The following is a 20,649-nucleotide window of genomic DNA, read 5'->3' as shown; positions in this document are numbered from 1 at the left end:
TTCTCTGCCTCCGCCGCATCTGCTCCCATGATGAGGCTTTCCACTCCAGGACATCGAGATGTCCAACTTCTTTACTAACCAGGGCTTCCCCCCAGCTGCGGTCAAGAGAGCTTGCACCTGTATCTCTGTCATTTCCCACACCTCTGGTCTCACCCTCACCCCTCCCAGACCCAACAGGGATAGGGTCCCCCTTGTCCTCACATTTCATCCCACCAGCCGACGTATCCAACACATCATTCTCCGCCACTTCCGCCATCGCCAGTGGGATCCCACCACCAAGCATATCTTCCCTTCCCCACCCGTCTCTGCCTTTCGCAGGGACCGCTCTCTCCGTGACTCCCTCGTTCACTCCTCCCACCCCCACCCACCCATCCTAATCCCACCCCGGTAACTTTCCACTGCCCCCGCCATAGGTGTAACACCTGCCCCTACACCACCTCCATCACCCCCATCCAGGGACTCAAACAGTCCTTTCAAGTGAGTCAGAGATTCACCTGCACCTCCCCTAATATCATCTACTTCATTCGGTGCTCCAAGTGTGGCCTCCTCTACATTGGCGAGACCAGACGCAGACTAGGTGACCATTTCGCAGAACACCTGTGCTCTGTCCGTAACCACGAGCTGCATCTCCCCTTCCCACACTATCACTGATACGTCAGTCCTCGGCCTCCTCCACTGCCAGGAGAATTCCAAGCACAAACTGGAGGAACAGCACCTCATTTTCCATCTTGGAATCTCGCAGCCTAATGGCGTGAACATTGAATTTAAGTAATCCCCACCCCCCTTCCCCACAACCCCACCCCACCCCCCACCATGCTTCTTTTTTTCTTCCTTTGTGCAAAGAAAATTTGTCCCAGGAGGACCATGTAGTGGTCACTCCTAGCTATGCTGTAACAAGTCGATTGGTGAGGACAAGGATCATCCCTCCTTAGCTCCATTCACTACCTGTTGCAGACCCATTTGGGCAACTACGTCCTCAAGGGCATGACCAACTCAGTCTGTGGTGGTGCTACCAAGCCAGTTTTGGTGAAAGACATTGAAGTGCCCCACCCAGAGTACAATCTGTGCCCCTGCTCAAGTGTCTTTTTTAAAGAAATGGAGAAGCACTGATTCTCCAGCTGAAGGAGAACAGTAGGTGGCAGTCAGGAGGCTTCCTTGTCCACATTTGACCTGATGCTATAAAACATCCTGGGATCTAGTGTTAAGTGCTACTCCTTCCCATTGGTGCACCACTGTATCCCTACCTCTGCTGGGTCTGTCCTGCTGTTGGAACAGGTTATCCCCAGAGGTGGAGGAGAAGGATCCTGGCACAGTTATCCTCACAGAGTCATACCCAACAATCCACGTCAGACTCTTGCTTCACTAGTCTGCGAGACAATGCTCCCAATTTAGATGCCAGTCACCAGATATTTGAAGTGAAGACTCTGTAAGCTCAGCAGGACTGGAAGCAGTGTTGCTGTGTACAACAACAGTGCCTTGGTTGATGCCGGGTGCTCTGTCTGGTTTTATTCCTTTTCTGTTTTAATACTGTGGTCTGATACAATCGCATGGCTTGCTGGTCCACTTGGAACTAAGTTAAACGTTTCTAATATATGCAGCAATGTGGTCAACGTGTATTTGTCAATGAAAATCAAAAACACTGTACATGCTGAAAATATGAAATAAAAACAGAAAGTGCTGGAAACACTCAGCGTCAGTGGAAAGAGAATTGTGTTAATGTTACAGGTCAAAGACCTTTTATCAGATCTCCTGACCTCTGAGTGTTTCCAACATTTTCGGCTCTTATTTCATGTTCCTGTCAAGTTTCTCAATAAAGTTATTCCCATCAGATATCTGGACAAGAATAAAGTTGAAGATTAGACACAAGGTGAAACCACGGACGGGTAGAAAATTTGATAAATGGGTCATTCATTAGTCACATTGACAGGGTGGATGGGCCAGGTTGTCTCCTGCAAGATAAGAAAGATTAACAAAAAAAGCATCAAAATGGCCATTATGTCAAACCGCAGAAGTTTGACCAGGAAGAACCTTAACTTCATTACACGTTCATCTGTCATGAATTGAGATACAGCAGGAATGTTTTGAACTTTGACAAGAAGGAAAATGGGGGCAGGTCATCGAGTAAGAGCTTGTGGGAGTGTGGACAGTCCATTGCCTGCAAAAGCCAAGTTTGAGCATTGTAATCTGTGTCAAGCTAACACCTACTAGTCTATGAAATGATCGTAACATTTACTACACTATTGGTGTCAGAGTAATAGGTGTCAGGTGTGACCATACTGATGTCAGAGTCAGAGCAAAGTTGCCGGGCCTTCAGGAGTTGAGTTACAGGGAAAGATTGAACAGGTTAGGACTTTATTCCTTGGAGCGTAGAAGAATGAGGGGAGATTTGATTGAGGTTTACAGAATTAAGAGGGGTATAGACAGAGCTGATGCGAGTAGGCTCTTTCCGCCTAGATTAGGAGAGATAAGTACGAGAGGACATGGCTTTAGGGTGAAAGTGGAAAAGTTTAGGGGGAACATTAGGGGAAACTTCTTCACTCAAAGAGTGGTGGGAGTGTGGAACGGGCTGCCATCTGATGTAGTAAATGCAGGCTCACTTTTAAGTTTTAAGAATGAATTGGATAGATACATGGACGGGAGAGGTCTGGAGGGTTATGGACTGGGTGTAGGTAAATGGGATTAGCAGAATAAAGTTTCAGCACAGACTAGAAGGGCCAAATGGCCTGTTTTCTGTGCTGTGGTTTTCTATGGTTCTAATAACATATGTGGACAGCATGCTCCTGTCTGAACCACAGGAATCAGTTAATTTGTTTTGAAGACAGTTCCTCAGATATGACAATTAAAAGTCAATCATGTTGGTGTGCGAGTGGAGTCATGTTCAAGTCCGTACCAGGTATAGATTGCTGTTCTTCTATAAAAGATGTCCATGAACTGGTTGGGTTTTTGCATCAATGAGATGGCTTTGAGGCGACTTTTACAGACAACAGTTTCTTACATCTGAATTTTTTTTTCACAATTCAGATTCATCAACAGCCCACCAAGATCTAAGCTCTCATTCTCTGGATTATTAGTCTGTACCAATACATTGAGGTCTGGGCATGGCTGGATTTATTACGCATCACTCATGGTGGAAATAGGATGGGCAGTTAATGTCAGTCTTACCAGCAACATCTCACATCTTTAAAAAGATGCTCAGTTGCAATTGTCCTACCAAAACTGATCAATTTTTCTGGGAGTATCAGCATTGATAAAGGATTACTGATTTCCCTCATTTGCACTTTTTACAGGCAATTCTTTCGGCAGGACAGACACAGTCACCTGGCCATCTCCATGGTTATTCTCGAAGCCCATGTTCCCCTTCTCAAGCTGCATAACATGGAAATGGCAAACTACTGCACATAAAGGAATGACCGTGCATTATATCCAGCTTCTGAAATTCTACTGACTGAAGTACAACAGCAATAAGGTACAATGTTACTGTATATTTGCATTTATTGCAAGCAAAGATATATTTATATCCCACGATGCATGCATCTATCCCACTCTGGGACTTGCTAAGCATTTTCCAGTGTTTTAAGCAAATGCCCATCACTGTCACTGGCCAGGACAGATGGGTCAGGGTCACATAGTCCTGAGCCTTGAGAAGCAATGTTTCATTTATACACAGGCTCAGAGCCCATCTACTGACCCATGTTCAGTTCTGGGCACCTGGTCACAGATTAACTCGTCTGTGAAGGTTTGTATCTCTTGGGTTTTCAACAGTTGGGCAAGGGGCGGGGACGATGCAATGTTTAATATGATGCAGAGATTCTACAGGATGTATACCAGAACTATTCCCCTGCCAAGAAGAATCCAGAACACATGCAGCGTTACCTTCAAAACTAGAGCCAGGCCACTGGGAATGAAAACATCTTCTCCCCACATCTTCTCCCTTGTGGTGTCCTGACTGCTTTGGTGTCCAGGATAGGGAAAGGTGTGTGCACCCTTGCACCCAGTCGCTGCTGTTTGTCACCTGGGTTTCTCTCATACAAAGACTTACATTTCTATAACACCAGTCACACAATGCCCACTGTTCAAATAACATACTTGTTTTAAACTATCTCTACAGAACAGTCAGATCCATTTGATAGATGGAGCAGAATCTATCTCCCAGGCTGAAGTCTCAGATTTATACTATCAATAGTTTGTATCAATGGCTATTAAATAAACACAGTCTTAAACAGAAACTACAGACTGTTAAAGAGAGGGGAGAGACATCACGGCCAGACTGGGTCTACACCAGAGTCACTGGGTGGCAATCCAGAGCAGGAATCCTGGCCAACTTCACTTCCCTGATGCTGAGCCAATTGAAAATGGCAAGGTGAAGCTGACTTGGAGATGATTGGAAGTACAGAGAATCATCAAAGGAGAATTGCTGGGAGTGTTTGGTTGGTGACGTCACTGAATCACTAAAGAATAGAAAGTTTAAAGGGCTTGAATATTGTGAAGACAGGGTTTGAATCTTGGAACTGCTGTTTCTGTGAGACCAGCAGTGGACTACAGTGTGCAGGTACTCATCGAGAGCACTGGTCCGCTTTAATTCAGACTGAGCCACACCAGAGACAAGCAACCAAAGATGGCCATGAGAGTTAAAGGCAATAAACTTTGGCTCACCCGTTGACACTGTGGACAGCACAATGGCACAGCCAGTAGAGCTCCTGTCTCACAGCACCAGACACTTGGGTTCAATCCTGACCCCAGATGCTGTGTGTGGAGTTTGCACGTTCTGCCTTTGACTGTGTGATTTCCCCGGGTGCTCCAGTTCCAACCCCCCCCCCACCCTACTTCCCAAAGACGTGTAGGTTGGTAGGTTAATTGGCTGCTGTAAATGCTCCCCACCCCACCCCACCCAACCCAACCCCCCCCACCCCCCCCCCACCGTGTGTGGGTGAGGGGAAGAATCTGAACGCGTGGGGGGGAATTGACAAAAACGTGGGAGAATGAAAATTGGGATTGATGTAGGATTAGTGTAAATGGGTGGTGCTTGGTTGGTGCCAAAAGGCCTGTTTCTGTTATCTGTCTATGACTCATCGTCCTCCCACCTAATAACAATAGAAGTGGCAGCAGGCCATTCTGCTCCTCATGTCTCCTGTGCCATGCGACAAGATCACAGCTGATCTCTTACCTCAGCATCACATTCCATTACTAACCTGCTAACTACTGGCTCCCCTGATATCCAAAGGAGGGTCAATCTTTCTCAGAGTCATACAGCACGGAAACAGGCCCACCAACCACCGAGTCCACACCAACCACCAAGCACCCATTTACACCAATCCCAGTTTATTCTCCCCACATCCTCATCACCCCCCCAGATTCTACCACCCACCTACACAGTATCAACCAAACTACCACAGACACAATGGGCTGAATGGCCTCCTGCTACGCCAATAACATGAATAATCAACCGACCATTTATTCATCGTATTAGCTCAGCAAGGAATCTTGGCCAAGGCAAGAAGTGACCTTTGCAACCAATGAAGTACATCATTGAAGTCTAGTCACTGTTGTAACTAGGAACCTGGCAACCAGTTTGTGCACAGCAAGATTCCACAAACAGCAATACAGTGGGCTCTGTATAGTAGATCTGGAGGAAATCTTTAAGGAGCCAAGCAGGGAACAGGCTATCTTGGATCTGGTCAAGGGCAATGAGAGAGGTTTAATAAATGATCTCAGAGTAAAAGACTCCTTAGGAAGTAATGATCATAACACGGTAGATTTTAGCATTCAGCCCGAGTGTGAGAAACCTGGGTCAGAAACAACTGTATTTAGATTAAATGATGGAACTGGTAGTGGAGTGTGCTCATAGATTATGAGAGACACAGTGGTGCAGCAGTTGCCAACCAGTCCCAGAAACCCGGGTTCAATCCTGACCACCGGTGCTGTCCATGTGAAGCACAAAACAAACTGCTGAAAAGAACTCAGAGTCGAGCTTCATCTGTGGAAGCAAAAGGGATGTGTTGACATCTTGGGTTGAGATCCTGCATCAGGACTGTGTGGAGTTTGCACGTTCTCCCTGTGACCATGTGGACTTTCCCCCGGGTGCTCCGGTTTCCTCCCACGTCCCGAAGTGCAAGTCGGTAGGTTAACTGGCTGCTCTAAATTGCCACTGGTGTGTAGGAGAGAGTGTAAAACTGGGGGAGGGGGTGGAAGAGGAGTTGATGGGAATGTCGGGATCAACGCAAGATTAACATAAATGGGTGATTGATGCTCAATGCAGATTCAGTCAGCCCACAGACCCCTTTTCTGTACTCTCTCCCCCTCGGGCTCTGAGCAGAAAATTGGTGGCTGACGTTTAAGGAGATAATTCAGTTCACTCAGCAGACGTATCACCCAGTAAGGGAGGGGTGAACCGTAGCTGACCAAGGAAGTTAAAAGGAGGGTAATAAGTTAAAAGAGAAAGCATTTAAAGGAGACAACAGCTCGTGGTAGAAACAAAGACTGGGATGTCCAGAATCCAGCAAAGGAATACAAAAATAATAAAGAGAAAGAAAATGAACTACAAAGGCAAACTGTTGAGGAATATTATAACAGACAATTAGAGAAGAAAGAGAGGTATTAAGCAAACTAATATGGCTAAAGACTGGCAAGTCCCTGGCCCAGATAGCTTGCACCTCACCATCTGAAAAGAAGTTGCCACATAGATAACGAGGATTCGAAAGCTGCCGATGTGACACCCCTTTCACAGGGAGGAAGGGTGAAAACAGGAACTATAGGCTGACGAGCCAAACATTGAAAAATGTTACAATCAATTATTAAATTATAGCAACACATTTGGAAAATTATTATCTAATCTAAGAGTTTATACTAGTGGGAGAGTCTCCAATAAGAGAGCAATTGGTACAAGATAAAGGGCTGGTCATATAAAACAAAAGTGCATAGAAATTTCTTCCCACAGAGGATGGACAGTCTCCAGAATTCTCTACCCTGCAGGGTTGTGGCGGCTGTATCATTGGAAATCTTTAATGTGGAGGTAGATACAGTTTTGAAAAATTGGGGAATTGAGGGTTATGGGGACCTGGCACAGAAGAGGAGTTGAGGCCGGCAAAGATCAGCCACGATCATACTGAATGGTGGGCAGGTTTGAGGGACCAGGTGACTGAGTCCTAGTCCTGTTTTCTTGGGCACAAGTCAGAACGGCTGCACGAAGGGGAAGTCACGTCTGACCAATGAGTTATTGAGGAAGTTCTAATCAGTGTGGATAGAAGGGAACCAGTAGCTGCATTGTATTTGGACTTCTAGATATTCAACAAGGTGCTTCATCAAAGTCACAAGGTTTGAGCCCACGGGACTGGAGGTAACGTATTGGCATGGATGGGGGATTGGCTAAAAGGCAGGAAGCAGTGAGTAGGGGCAAGATGATCATTTTCAGGCTGGCAACTTGTGGCCAGTGGAGTAACAGGGATTAGTGCTGGGACCACAACTGTTTACAACGTAGTGTAATAACTTAGGAAGAAAATCTACCGTAGCCAAATTTGCAGCTGACACAAAAAGGCAAGTTGCGAACAGAATACAATTTACAGAGACATATCGATGGGTTAAGTGCGTGGGGGAGAAAGTGGTAGATGGATTATAGTGTGGGGAAGTGAGAAGTTGTTCATCTTGGAAGGAAGAACAAGAGGACTAAGCTATGAATGAAGTGGAGAAAAGGGATATGGAAAGAAAGCCAGCACACACGTGCAGCAGGTAACAGAGAAGGCTAATGGAATATTGGTCCTTATTTCAAGAGAGCTGAAGTAGGGAAGTCCAACAGCAGCTGTACAAAGCACTAATGAGACCACACCAAGAGTACTGTGAACAGTATAGTCCCACACTGCTAAAGGAAAGATATTATAGAGCCATAGAACAATACGGCACAATACAGGCCCTTCGGCCCACCATGTTGTGCTGCCCTTCAAACCACACCTAAGACTACCTAACCTTTTCCTCCCACATATCCCTCTAACTTGAATTCCTCCATATGCTTATCCAACAATCTCTTGAACTTGTCCAATGTATCAGCCTCCACCACCACCCCAGGCAGCGCATTCCATGCACCAACCACTCTCTGGGTGAAAAACCTCCCTCTGATGTCTCCCTTGAACTTCCCACCCAATACCTTAAAGCCATGTCCCCTTGTTTTGAGCATTGGTGCCCTGGGAAAGAAGCGCTGGCTGTCCACTCTATCTATTCCTCTTAATATTTTGCATACCTCTATCATGTCTCCCCTCATCCTCCTTCTCTCCAATGAGAACAGCCCCAGCTCCTTTAGTCTCTCCTCATAATCCATACTCTCTAATCCAGGCAGCATCCTGGTAAATCTCCTCTGCACCCTGTCCAACGCCTCCACATCCTTCCTATAATGAGGTGACCAGAACGGGATACAGTACTCTAAGTGTGGCTTAATCAGAGTTTTGTAAAGCTGCATCATTACTTTGCGGCTCTTAAACTCAATCCCACGACTTATGAAAGCTAACATCCCATAACCTTTCTTGACTACCCTATCCAACTTTCAGTGATCTGTGGATATGAACCCCCAGATCACTCTGCTCCTCTACACTGCCCAGAATCCTGCCATTTACCTTGTACTCCGCCTTGGAGTTTGTCCTTCCAAAGTGTACCACCTCACACTTCTTTGGATTGAACTCCATCTGCCACTTGTCAGCCCAGCTCTGCATCCTATCAATATCCCTCTGCAAGCTTCGACAGTCCTCCACAGCATCCACAACACCACCGATCTTTGTGTCATCAGCAAACTTGCAAACCCACCCTTCCACCCCCTCATCTAAGTTGTTAATAAATATCACAACAAGGAGAGGTCCCAGAACCGATCCCTGCGGGACACCACTAGTCACAGCCCTCCAATCCGAATGCTCTCCCTCCACCACAACCCTCTGCTTTCTAGAGGCAAGCCAATTTTGAATCCACACGGCCAAGCCTCCCTGGATCCCTTGGCCTCTGACCTTCTGAAGAAGCCTACCATGTGGAACCTTGTCAAACGCCTTACTAAAATTCATGTAGACCACATCCACTGCACTACCCTCATCAATCTTCCTGGTCACCTCTTCAAAGAACCCTATCAGGCTTGTGAGGCAAGATCTTCCCTTCACAAAGCCATGCTGGCTTGTCCCTAATCAGTCCATGCTTCTCTAAATGCTCATAGATTCTATCTCTTAGAATCCTTTCCAACAGCTTACCCACCACAGACGTAAGGCTCACTGGTCTGTAATTCCCTGGACTATTCCTACTACCTTTTTTGAATAAGGGGACAACATTTGCCACCCTCCAATCCTCCGGTACCATTCCCGTTGACAACGAGGACTCAAAGATCCTAACCAACGGTTCAGCTATCTCCTCCCTCGCCTCACAAAGCAGCCTGGGGAATATTCTGTCAGGCCCTGGGGACTTATCTGTCCTAATATTTTCTAACAACTCCAACACATCCTCTCTCTTAATATCTACATACTCTAGAACATTTCCCTCACTTACACTGTTCTCAGCATCATCAAGACATCATCAAAGTTGTGATAGTAGGGGATTTTAACTTTCCACATATTGACTGGGACTCCCACACTGCGAAAGGGTTGGATGGCTTGGAATTTGTCAAATGTGTTCAGGAAAGTTTTCTAAATCAATATATAGAGGTACCAACAAGAGAGAATGCAATACTTGATCTCCTATTAGGGAACCAGGCAGGTAAGGTGACAGAAGTATGTGTAGGTGAGCATTTTGGGTCCAGTGACCATAATGCAATTAGTTTCAAGATAATTATGGATAAGGATAGGTCTGGTCCTCAAGTGGAGGTTCTAAATTGGAGAAAGGCCAACTTTGTGGAAATGAGAAAGGTTCTAGGTAGGGTGGATTGGGATGTTATTTTCTGGCAAGGATGTGCTCAGTAAATGGAAAGCCTTCAAAGACGAAATTTTGAGGGTGCAGAGTTTGTATGTTCCTGTCAGGATTAAAGGCAAGGGTAACAAGCATAGGGAACCTTGGTTTTCAAGGGATATTGGTGAGCTGGTTAAGAAAAAGAGAGAGGTGTATAGCAGGTATAGGCAACTAGGAACGGATGAGGTACTTGAAGAGTATAGGAAATGTAAGAAAATACTAAAAAAGGAAATCAGGAAGGCAAAAAGAAGACATGAGGCTGCTTTGGCAGATAACGTGAAGGTAAACCCAAAGGGTTTCTACAGGTATATTAAGAGCAAAAGGATAGTAAGAGACAGAATTGATCCCCTAGAAGATCAGAGTTGTCGTATAAGTGTGGAGCCTCAGGAGATGGGGGAGGTCTTAAAAAGTTTTTTTGCATCAGTATTTACTCGGGAAACTGGCAGAGTGGATATGGAAGGAAGGGAAACAAGCACTAGTGTCATGGAACATATAGAGATTAAAAAGGAGGAGGTACTTGATGCTTTACAGCAAATAAAGGTAGATAAATCCCCAGGGCCTGACAAGATATTTCCTTGGACCTCGAGAGAGACTAGTGTAGAAATTGCAGGGGCCCTGGCAGATATATTTAAAATGTCCTTAGCCACGAGTGCGGTGCCAGAGGACTGGAGGATAGCTCATGTTGTTCCATTGTTTAACAAAGGCTCGAAGAGTAAACCAGGTAATTACAGGCCAGTGAGCCTGACATCAGTAGTGGGTAAATTATTGGAAGGTGTTCTGAGAGATCGGATATACAAGTATTTGGACAGCTAAGGGCTGATTAAGGATAGCCAGCATGGCTTTGTGTGTGGTAGATCGTGTTTAACGAATCTTGTGAAGTTTTTTGAGAAGGGCAATAAGAAAGTAGATGAAGGTAAGGCTGTGGATGTTGTCTACATGGACTTTAGTAAGACCTTTGACAAGGTCCCACATGGGAGATTAGTTCAGAAGGTTCAGTCAATGGGTATCCATGGAAAGGTTGTAAACTGGATTCGAAATTGGCTGAGTGGGAGAAGACAGAGAGTGGTTGTGGATGGTTGTTTCTCAGATTGGAGGCCTGTGACTAGTGGTGTGCCTCAGGGATCTATGTTGGGGCCATTGTTGTTTATTGTATATATCAATGATCTAGAAGATAATGTGGTAAATTGGATTAGTAAGTTTGTGGATGACACTAAGGAGGCATTGTGGACAGCGAGGAAGGCTTTCAAAGCTTGCAGAGGGATCTGGACCAACTGGAAAAATGGGCCAGAAAATGACAGATGGAATTTAATGCAGACAAGTGTGAGGTGTTGCATTTTGGAAGGACAAATCAAGGTAGGACATACACAGTAAATGGTAGGGCACTGAGGAGTGCGGAGGAACAAAGGGATCTGGGAGTTCAGATACATAATATCCTGAAAGTAGAGTCACAGGTAGACAGGGTTGTAAAAAAGGCTTTTGGCATCCTGGCATTCATAAATCAAAGTATTAAGTATAGGAGTTGGAATGTTTTGGTGAGGTTGTATAAGTCATTGGTGAGACCAAATTTAGAATATTGTGTGCAGTTCTGGTGGCCGAACTACAGGAAGGATGTCAGTAAGATTAAAAGAGTGCAGAGGAGATTTGCAAGAATGTTGCCAGGTCTTCAGGAGCTGAGTCACAGAGAAAGACTGAGCATGTTAGGACTTTATTCCTTGGAGTGGAGAAGAATGAGAGGAGATATGATAGAGGTTTTCAAAATGATGAGGGGCATAGACAGAGTTAATGCAAGTAGGCTCTTTCCACCTAGATTAGGAGAGATAAGTACGAGAGGACATGGCTTTAGGGTGAAAGGGGAAAGGTTTGGGGGAACATTAGAGGGAACTTCTTCACTCAGAGTGGTGGGAGTGTGGAACAGGCTGCCATCTGATGTGGTAAATGCAGGCTCACTCTTAACTTTTAAGAGTAAATTGGATAGATACATGGACGAGAGAGGTCTGGAGGAGTATGGGCTGGGGGCAGGTAGATGGGACTAGCAGAATAATGTTTCGGCACAGACTAGAAGGGCCAAATGGCCTATTTTTCTGTGCTGTAGTTTTCTATGGTTCTAAGACCCCTGTCTTTGGTGAATACTGAAGAGAAGTATTCATTGAGAACCTCACCCACTTCCACAGCTTCCAGGGACATCTTCCCACCTTTGTCTTTAATCGGACCTACCTTTACTCTAGCCATCCTTCTGCTCTTCACGTACGAGTAAAAAGCCTTGGGATTCTCCTTAACCCTACTCGCCAAAGCCTTCTCACTCTCCTCGGCCCCTTCTTAAGTTCCTTCCTTGCTACTCTATATTCCTCACGAACCCTGTCTGATCCTTGCTGCTTACACCTTATGTATGCTGCCCCCTTCTTCCTAACTAGTTGTTCCACCTCTCTCGTCACCCACGGTTCCTTCACCCTACCCTTCCTTCTCTGCCTCACCGGGACAAATTTATCCCTAACATCCTGCAAAAGATCCCTGAACATCGACCACATCTCCATAGTACATTTCCCTTCAAAAATGTCATTGGAAGTAGTGAAGGTTCACTAGGATGACCCTGGGAATGAAAGGATTAAACTGGCTACACTTTGAAATTCATGATGTTTCCTCTCGAGGGGGAGTCCAGGACGAGAGGGCATGGTCTCAGAATAATGGGGAGTCCATCAAAAACTATGAGGAAGAATTTCTTCTCTCAAAGGGTTGTGAGTCTTTGGAAGTCCTTGCCACGGAGAGTTCTGGAAGCAAACCCCTTGTGTTTACTTAAGTCTTGAGATAGATATATGTCTAGTCAGTAGAGGAATCAAGGGTTATGGGGAAAGACAGGAAGGTAGTATTGACCAGTCAGGTTGGCCATGTTCCTAATGAATAGCAGAGCAGGCATGAAGGGCTGAATGGCCTCCTCCTGTTCCCACTACTCATGGACCTGCATCCAAATGATCCATTTTATTAATGTTGGACTGAGGGATAAACTTTGGTCAGGACACTGGGAAAAATTTCTTTCTTTGAGCTAGTGCCATGTGATCTTTCACTTCCATCGGAGGACACAGTGGAAAGCCTCAGTTTAATGAATATTTCTAAACATCCTCCTTTTGACCAATTCGAACTAAAACAAGCACGAGTGGAGGTTCTGTGCTGATTCTGACTAACAATGTGATTGCAAAGAAACCAGCATGACCAACCCATTTCCCACAGCAGCTGCCTTCTGCATTGACGGTGGAAGAGGTGGGCCATTCCCCAGCCTTGGCCGATCACAGCAAGTTGCTATTTACCCTCAACATGAACAAACACACCAGATCACTCTGGGATTGTCCTGTTCCAGGTTCTCTTTATCCTCTTTTTCTTCCTTCATTGTTCAATTCAATCTTAAACAGCGAGATAGTTTCTACCTCAGACACTGAAGCACAGCCTCACACCCCTCGTGTGCAGACATTTCTCCTAACACTCTGAATCTCTGTCTTATATCCATGGTCACTCATTCTTCACCTCTCCAGCACTAGCAACAGATTACTTTCTATCTAATCCATCCCAACCCTTTATCATTTTCAACATTTCTTTTATACGGCAGCATAATCTGTATCGTCCTCACAAACAGCAGCTTGGAAAGCCTTTGAAACATCTGCTGGCACCAAACCCAAAAGCAAGAGCTGCCAGTTGTATCCACCTGTGCACATCTGGTTCCATGAAAGTCCAACTTTTATTGCTAATGACCAAAGTTGACTTCCTCCCCACAACTTTGTCAAGACAACACTAGACCGCTTAAAATAAAAACACCTTATGTCCTTTCCTTTATGTGTTGTTAGTACCGCCACCCCACTACATTTTCACTGCACCTTTCCATGGGTTCTCCTTTTAAAAGGGAGTACCCAAGGAGCATTGCAGTGTAACCAGTCCTCTACTAAACCAGCACCTCTTCAGTGATATTACATTAAATGTTTCATACACAGTGAACCCAAACCCATTGAACTAGTTCACAGTCCTTCCTATCAGACCCCTGTTTAAAGCTTGGTGTTTCTGCATCATACATTTAGAGTTTGATTGATCTCCACAACTCAATTAGCATTCAGTGTATTTCCGCCCCCTTTAAAACTTAATCACATCATAGAGTTATACAGCATGGAAAATGGCCCTTCAGCCCAACTGGTCCATGCCGACCAAGATGTCCCATCCAAGCCAGTCCCATTTGCTAGCGTTTGGCCCATAACCTTCTAAGCCTTTCCAATCCATATATCTGTTCAACCGTCCAATATCTGTCATCACCAATAGTGCAAAATAAAATTGGTTAATCAGAGTTATAACCTCATTCATTAATATCACTCATGTGCCACCTCAAACAGGACTTCATTCACAGGCTTCTAGCAAAAACTTAAAACCCAATTGCAACACAAGATCCAATGGCAATATTTTCCATTTCATTAAACTACATTTGGTCCTGAGATGTCCAATATGTTGAAATTTTTTTCCCCCAATCTAGATCCAAATTACTGGAATGTGAAAACTTCTGCTACCTTTAAAAGTGCCTCCTGACATCACCACTGAATGGTTTACCTCTGATTTTATTCTATCGCTTGGTACCGAACATCCCTACCAGAGGAAACAGTTCCCTCTCTACCCATTCCATCAAATTCTTTCGTTGGTTTCAATGCTTCAAATAAATCACCTATTAATAGTGGTTAAATCATTGGGTGAAAAGGTATAAACTACTGATCTGGAGAACAAGTTCAAGTTCGAACATGGTGGCCAAGGAATTTAAATTTAGACAATTAAATATATTAAGTATGATCGTGGCACTCCTAAATTGTTGTATAAACCCATCTGGTTCAGGGAAGGAAATCTGCAGTCTTTCCCTGGTTCAATCTACATGTTGAAAATTAATCACCAATGTGGTTGACTTTGAATAATTCAATGAGTAATTAGAGAAAGACAATAAATGACGACCTTTCCAACAGCACCTGCACCTTCTAAATGAATAAAAATAAAAACACAATGCAAACCATGCTCAGGACCTAATCCTTCAGTACTGAAGGAATTCTGGTAAATCTGCAACACACCCATGATAAAAAGGCCAATATATCCTTCGAGGTCCAAACTGGAAAGCAATGCTTCAGACTGTAGTCTAATTCTTTCATACAGTGTCCAAATCACTATGTGTGTCTATATTCCCTTTACATCCACAAACCTTCATCTTCCCAACAAGCCTCTGAACACATTGCCTCGTTCACACTTACCTTCAGCACAAGTGCCTGCTATCTGTTAAGAGACAATGTCCATCCCAAGGCAATGACTCTCCATAAAATCTCTCATTAAGGATTTGGATGCTGCACTTGTGTTAATGCTAATTGGGAATATGGAAATCACGGCAATAAAAATAACTTTCTCAAAGTTTTAAAAATCTTCAGTTTGTTGTTCAAATCCAATAAGCTCAATAAATGTCAGTCAGCTTTCTTCAACTGTCTGGATAATGAGAACAAGATCTTCACCTTAAACCTCTGGGAAGACAAATATTTCTATCATTTTGTGTGGAGGATATTGAGTGTACAGCACAAAAGAGAGCATGTGTCCCAGTTGGTCCGTGATGTGCTCGATGTGTCACAGAGGCCCTCTCCTGCCCTATTGCCCATTAACCCCACCAAAAAATGGAAAGTTAGCCAGCAGTTATCCAACTTCCCCTTCAATGCAGCAATACTGATCACTTCAACTCCATGAGGCAATAATGAGGCAAACATTCTAACCACTCCTTTATTTATTAGAGACTTCCTACCACTTTTGACCACTAGATTAAAATTGCCCCCATGAACCCATGCTGCTATATCAAACCACACTGCAGTGAAGATTTTTTTTGTGTGTGGAGAAAGGAACAGTTCTATAAAGTGGCACTTACTCACCAATAACCTACTCACATTGAAGTCCACTTTGGATTTCATCAGGACCACTTGGATCCAGAAAGCTTCTCCCATGACAGGGAGAAGTCACCCAGGCTCTGCGCTCAGCATTCAGATAGAAGGGTGGCATTGAACAGGTTCTTTGTCTCATTTCTCTAAAAAGAGAGTATGACGCAATCTAAGAGTTATAATCCAAATGTTTTGGCATCATCCTTGTCAACCTTTATTTGCATCTTTGCCTGAGCCTCAAATAAATTATTCTTGCAATATGGGGGACACAAGTGTGCACCATCTCCAAGGGGTTTAACATCATATGCACAGGTTTGCACATTCTAACTATAATGCTAACCAGCTTTTATGACAAGGCTGGTTAATCTGAATTTCGTCAATAATTGAGCAACAGTCCATGGAAACCCATTTATTCTTAGTGGGATTTGGTACAAAGATTGAGGGGTAAGGATTCATGGAGCAACACACACAAAATGCTGGAGGAACACAGCGGGTCAGGCAGCATCTATGGAGGGAAAAGGGCAGTCGACGCTTCCGGTCGAGACCCTTCATCAGGACTGGAAAGGAAGAGGGCAGAAGCTGGAATAAGGAGGTCGGGGGAGGAGGAGGAGGACCACAGGCTGGCAGGTGATGGGTGATTCCAGGTGAGAGGGGGTAGGTAGGTGGGTGTGGGAGGGGGGATGAAAGGGAGTGATGTAAGAAGCTGAGAGGTGATAGGTAGAAGGGGCAAAGGGCTGAAGGAGGAGGAATCCAGCAGAAGAGGGCAGCAGACCATGGGAAAAAAAAGGGGAAGGAGGTGAGAAATACATGGGCAGGTCATGAGGGTGGGGGAGGAGAACCAGGAGTGAGTGGGCCACAGGAATAAGGGAAAACAAAGAGAAGGGGAAGGGGAGGGGTTCCCAGGGTAGTGAAATCGATGTTGAGGCCGTCAGGTTGGAGACTCCCAAGGTAGAATATGAGGTGTTGTTCCTCCAACCTGCGTCTGGCCTCAATGTGACAGTAGAGGAGGCGGTGGTTAGACATGTCCATGTGGGAGTGGGATGCGGAATTGAAGTGGGTGGCCACCGGGAGATCCTTGCTTTTGCAGCAGGTGGAGCGAAGGCGTTTTTGCGGCAGATGGAGAGAAGGGGAATTCATGTCGGGTCATGTATAGAATGAAGAACTAAACTGCCTTGATGTGATCTGAGGAAGTGAAAGGTGCTATAGAAATGCAGGTCTTCCTTTCCTCCTCCCTTCCCCAGCCCTTTTAGTTCCCTGAAAGGTGGCCAACAGCAAAAGCCGCTCAGTGCCACCACTTGCACTGGATTCTGCCCTGCGGCCTGTCACAAACGAAAGCTCCAAAACCAGACATAAATACATGTCAAGCCTCACCATCCAGTTAAAAAGCAGAAGCATGGAAGGAGGTTAAGGGGCTGTCACCACAACAGCCACAAGAGCAAAGGCCTTTTCTCTATGAGGCTAGGTTGATGGAGTGTTGGGAGATGCTATTGCAATTGGATAGGCAGTCAACAAAATCCAGTCCTTGGGGAAAAAACTGTCCTTGCAAAAGGTAGAATGTTAGACCGCACATCGGCATGGCGGATGGTGCTGCAGTCATATCAGAAGTGTAAAGGACCCCTGGGGCTGCGACTGAGTGAAGAAAACCTCTCGCTGCTGCCCTCGGAGAATTACTTTCTCTTGCTGTTTCCCCAAAAGCTTGGATTCCTGTGTCAGCTCCGAGAGTACAAGAGCAAAGGTATCAGCGACGAGCCATCATAAACTGTTCAGCCTCTTCTGGGCATCACCCGGCAGGAGGAATGGAAAGGTTAGAGAGGATCTCCAGTGATCAGGCACTTTAGTTGGATGGACAGACTGGAGAAGCTGGGGTTGTCCTCCTTGGAACAGGATGGTGTGAGGAGGCACTGGTAGCTACCATGTTGGGACCTTGCCCATGCAGAAGGTACTGCAGGTATATGTGCCCAGTGGGGTGGCAGCCTTGGCAAGGTCACCACTCAGTGCCATGGGCTGGTTCAACATCACATACTTAATGGAACAGCTGAGCAGAGCTGGTGGCTGAGGTGTCCTGGTCATGTTCCTCATTTTTCCAAGTTCCTCTGTTACATTTGTTTCTTGAGACCCCAAGAAACTGCAGAGAGTTGTGGTCACAGCTCAGCACATCACAGAAACCAGCCTCCATGTCTACACTTCTCACTGCCTCGGTAAAGTACCCAACATGATCAAAGACCCCACCCACCTCGGACATTCTCTCTTCTCCCCTCTCCCATTGGGCAGAAGATAGAAAAGCCTGAAAGCACATACCACCAGGCGCAAGGACAGCTTCTATCCCGCTGTTATAAGACTATTGAATAGTCCCTTAATATGATAAGGATGGACTCTAAGTTATAGCCTTGCACCTCACTGTCTGCCTGCACTGCACTTTCTCTGTAACTGCAACACTTCATTCTGCATTCTGTTATTGTTTTCCCCTGTACTACCTCAGTGCACTGATGTGATGAAATGATCTGTATGGATAGCATGCAAAACAAAGGTTTTCACTGTTCCTCAGTACATGTGACAATAATAAACCAATTTACACATAATAACTACAGTTGAATAGACCTGATTAGATTAGTTTATAGACTCTAGTTTTGTTACTTTACAGACCTTCTATTTATTTAGTGGACTGAGTTACATTGGCTTTGTACATTTGGTTCCATTAATTAGATCTGCTTACATTATTTTTGTTAATCTAGTTTCATTTCTTAGATAGACCAGGTTACATTAGTTTATGTACTTGGCTATTATTAGTTCAGTAATCCTGGTTTGATAGTCCAGGTTTCAGTACTGGAGTTTGAACAGATGACTGAGAGTGCTGTGGGTTAGGGTTCATATAATCTAGATGTCTAGATCCTTTCATTTCCTTACTCCGTGATCTATTACTCAGGTTCCTGCTACTTTTCACTAATTGCTGATCAGCGCGGACACAGGCTGAATCAGCCCTTGTATCTTGGCTGGAGATTCACTGCAACCTCACGTATCCACCCAGATTTATCTCTCTAATGTCTTGAAGGAGATCAAGAGCTTAGTGGAATGGTGCCATGACAGCAACCTTTCCCTCAATGTCAGCAAGACAAAAGAGCTGCTCATTGACTTCAGGAAAGGGGGCGGTGTACATGCACCTGTCTACATTAATGGTGCTGAGGTCGAGAGGGTTGAGAGCTTCAAGTTCCTGGGAGTGAATATCACCAACAGCCTGTCCTGGTCAAATCACATAGATGCCACGGCCAAGAAAGCTCACCAGCACCTCTACTTCCTCGGGATGCAGGAGGCTAAAGAAATTCAGTTTGCCCCCTTTGACTCTCACCAACTTTTACCGATGCACCGTAGAAAGCATCCTATCTGGATGTATCACGGCTTGGTACGGCAACTGCTCTGCCCAGGACCGCAAGAAACTACAGAGAGTTGTGGACACAGCCCAGCTCATCATGGACACCAGCCTCCCCTCCTTGGACTCTGTCTTTAGCTCTTGTTGTCTTGGTGAAGCAGCCAGCATAATCAAAGACCCCACCCGCCCGGGATATTCTCTCTTCTCTCCTCTTCCATCGGGTAGAAGATACAGGAGCCAGAGGGCACATACCACCAGACTTAAGGACAGCTTCTACCCCACTGTGATAAGACTATTGCACAGTTCCCTTATACAATAAGATAGACCATAACCTATGACCTCATGACCTCACGATCTACCTTGTTGTGACCTTGCACCTTATTGCACTGCACTTTCTCTGTAGCTGTGACACTTTACTCTGTACTGTTATTGTTTTTACCTGTACTACATCAATGCACTCTGTACTAACTCAATGTATCTGCACTGTGTAATGAATTGACCTGTATGATCGGTATGCAAGACAAGTTTTTCACTGTACCTCAGTACAAGTGACAATAATAAACCAATACCAATATTTGCCTGAAATTTAAATTAGTAATTTTTTTTATTGTCACATGTACTGAGGTACTGTGAAAAACTTGTCTTGCATACTGTCCATCAATTCAGCAGTGCACTGAGGCAGTACAAGGGAAAACAAAACAGAATGCAGAATAAAGTGTTACAGTTACAGAGAAAGTGCAGGAAGACAATAAGGTGCCTTATGCCATGATTGGTCAAATATTGCCTTGATGTCAAGGGGAGTCACGCCTACTGTAGCTTTGGAATTTAGCTCTTTGGTCTGTGTTTGGACCAAAGCAGTGATTGAGATCTGGAGACAAGTCGTCCTGGTGAAACCTAAAGTGTACATCAGTGTGAGCAGGTTACTGGGGAGTAAGTGCCACTTAGTAGAAATAAAAGAAATGGAAAATGCTGTACATTTTCCAACAGAAAAAGCTAAGTAGGTCAGACAGCATCTGTGGAAAGAGCAACAATTAATATTTCAGATCCCAGACCCTTCATCAGACCTGAGAAGGAGAGAAACAAGCTTTAGTTTTGATCTCGGTAGCAGAGAAGGTGTAGAGGGTGATGGGTGAAACAAAGGGACTCTCTCTGATAGCCGCTTGAAGGAACTGTTAGGGATGGTCTCCATCACTTTACTGATGATTAGGAGGAGACAGATTGGGCAGTAATTGGCTGGGTTGGGTTTGCCCTGCTTCTTGTGAGCAGGACATACCTGGCGATTTTCTGCGTTATCAGGTTGATGCCAGTGTAACTGTACTGGAGCAGCTTGGCTGGAGCCACAGCTAGTTCTGGAGTGCAGGTCTTCAGTAGTACAGCCAAGATGTTGTCTGGTCTCATTGCCTTCTGCTATGTTAAATCTCCATTTAATCTCCTCTGTTCCAAAGAAAACTAGCCCAGTTTATCCAA

At 45.0% G+C, this 20,649-nt stretch overlaps 1 protein-coding gene across 3 annotated transcripts in view; it reads right to left on the bottom strand.

Annotated features, from left to right (window-relative positions):
- LOC127586224 (sodium/calcium exchanger 3-like) overlaps positions 1 to 20,649 on the bottom strand; it is a 353,793-nt gene that overhangs the window by 322,741 nt on the left and 10,403 nt on the right. The window lies entirely within an intron of this gene.

The sequence above is a fragment of the Pristis pectinata genome, chromosome 35, assembly GCF_009764475.1.
Source record: "Pristis pectinata isolate sPriPec2 chromosome 35, sPriPec2.1.pri, whole genome shotgun sequence".
Classification (NCBI taxonomy): Eukaryota; Metazoa; Chordata; class Chondrichthyes; order Rhinopristiformes; family Pristidae; genus Pristis; species Pristis pectinata.
This window is presented reverse-complemented; position numbering and strand designations above follow the sequence as displayed.